The following is a 2,098-nucleotide window of genomic DNA, read 5'->3' as shown; positions in this document are numbered from 1 at the left end:
GAGTCCCCCCATTCGAGAGGTTTGCACCCAAACCTCAAATGGTTGGTGTACAATTATAGGAGAGACCTTTTTAAGACGTGGGAGCTCCAGGGCAAATCAAGGGAGGCTCGACCAACCCATATCCGCTTTAGATGCACTTTAGGTCGGACTCCCTTGCCAGATGGTCCCCTCCTCAGCCTGGTTCTCGAATTTTTTCTAAGTCAGCCCAACTTGGAAATATTTTCAGAGTGCCACTTTCAAGGGAGTTTCGCCCAACCCCTATCCGCCTAAGAGGCACTTCAGGTCGGCCTGACTGGCCACATTTTCCCCCTCCTCATCCTGGTTCTCGAATTTTTTCTAAGTCAGCCAAACTTGAAATTTTTTCAGAGTGCCACTTTCAAGGGAGTTTCGCCCAACCCCTATCCGCCTAAGAGGCACTTCGGGTCGGCCTGACTGGCCACATTTTCCCCCTCCTCATCCTGGTTCTCGAATTTTTTCTAAGTCAGCCAAACTTGGAAATTTTTTCAGAGTGCCACTTTCAAGGGAGTTTCGCCCAACCCCTATCCGCCTAAGAGGCACTTCAGGTCGGCCTGACTGGCCACATTTTCCCCCTCCTCATCCTGGTTCTCGAATTTTTTCTAAGTCAGCCAAACTTGGAAATTTTTTCAGAGTGCCACTTTCAAGGGAGTTTCGCCCAACCCCTATCCGCCTAAGAGGCACTTCGGGTCGGCCTGACTGGCCACATTTTCCCCCTCCTCATCCTGGTTCTCGAATTTTTCTAAGTCAGCCAAACTTGGAAATTTTTTCAGAGTGCCACTTTCAAGGGAGTTTCGCCCAACCCCTATCCGCCTAAGAGGCACTTCGGGTCGGCCTGACTGGCCACATTTTCCCCCTCCTCATCCTGGTTCTCGAATTTTTTCTAAGTCAGCCAAACTTGGAAATTTTTTCAGAGTGCCACTTTCAAGGGAGTTTCGCCCAACCCTATCCGCCTAAGAGGCACTTCGGGTCGGCCTGACTGGCCACATTTTCCCCCTCCTCATCCTGGTTCTCGAATTTTTTCTAAGTCAGCCAAACTTGGAAATTTTTTCAGAGTGCCACTTTCAAGGGAGTTTCGCCCAACCCCTATCCGCCTAAGAGGCACTTCGGGTCGGCCTGACTGGCCACATTTTCCCCCTCCTCATCCTGGTTCTCGAATTTTTTCTAAGTCAGCCAAACTTGGAAATTTTTTCAGAGTGCCACTTTCAAGGGAGTTTCGCCCAACCCCTATCCGCCTAAGAGGCACTTCGGGTCGGCCTGACTGGCCACATTTTCCCCCTCCTCATCCTGGTTCTCGAATTTTTTCTAAGTCAGCCAAACTTGGAAATTTTTTCAGAGTGCCACTTCCAAGGGAGTTTCGCCCAATCCCTATCCGACTTAGAGGCACTTCGGGTCGGCCTCCCTGGCCAGATTTTCCCCCTCCTCAGCCCCGGTTCTCAAATTTTTTTCCAAGTCGGCCGATCTTCCGGATATTTTCAGAGCGCCGCCCCCGGAGCCTCCGGAGCCTCGGCAGCAGGCCGTCGCCCGCGACACGCCGCACCTTCTCCCACGTACGAACGGCATCCAAGACCCGCCTTCGGAGGGCCCCCGCCGGCCGGCCTCGCGCCGGTGTTCGGGCGGGCGGCTCCTCCGGCTCGCGGGTCGCCTTACAGCGCCCCGGCCACCGCGAACGCCGGCCTTTGACGGCCCGGCGCTCGCACAGCCCCGGCGCGCCCGATTGGAAGCGAGGCCGAGACGCCCCCCGAACCGGCGACGTACGCCCCCCCTCCCTTTAACCGGGGCGGGGGGGTTACGAAGCCATCACCCGGCCGTCCTACGACGGAGCCCGGCGCCCCGCCGGCCCTCCCTCCCCCGCCCGACAGGCGCGAGCCCAGTCTGGGGGAGGTTGGCGCCCGGAGGCGGCGGCGGTGCCTCCGGAAGCACTATGTTTCTCATGCCCTTCAAACAAATGGCGAGGCCGAAGCACCTGGCGCGCCGCGCGGAGGTTCGAGAGGGAGGCCAGTAGGCGTGCGTGCGTGCGTGCCCCAATGCCACCGCGGCGTGGGCCTCTACCGCGATCTCGATCTGCTCGTCCCGATCGTTC

Source organism: Leptonotus elevatus, unplaced genomic scaffold, assembly GCF_054856555.1.
Source record: "Leptonotus elevatus isolate MCC_2025b unplaced genomic scaffold, RoL_Lele_1.0 HiC_scaffold_270, whole genome shotgun sequence".
NCBI lineage: Eukaryota > Metazoa > Chordata > Actinopteri > Syngnathiformes > Syngnathidae > Leptonotus > Leptonotus elevatus.
This window is presented reverse-complemented; position numbering follows the sequence as displayed.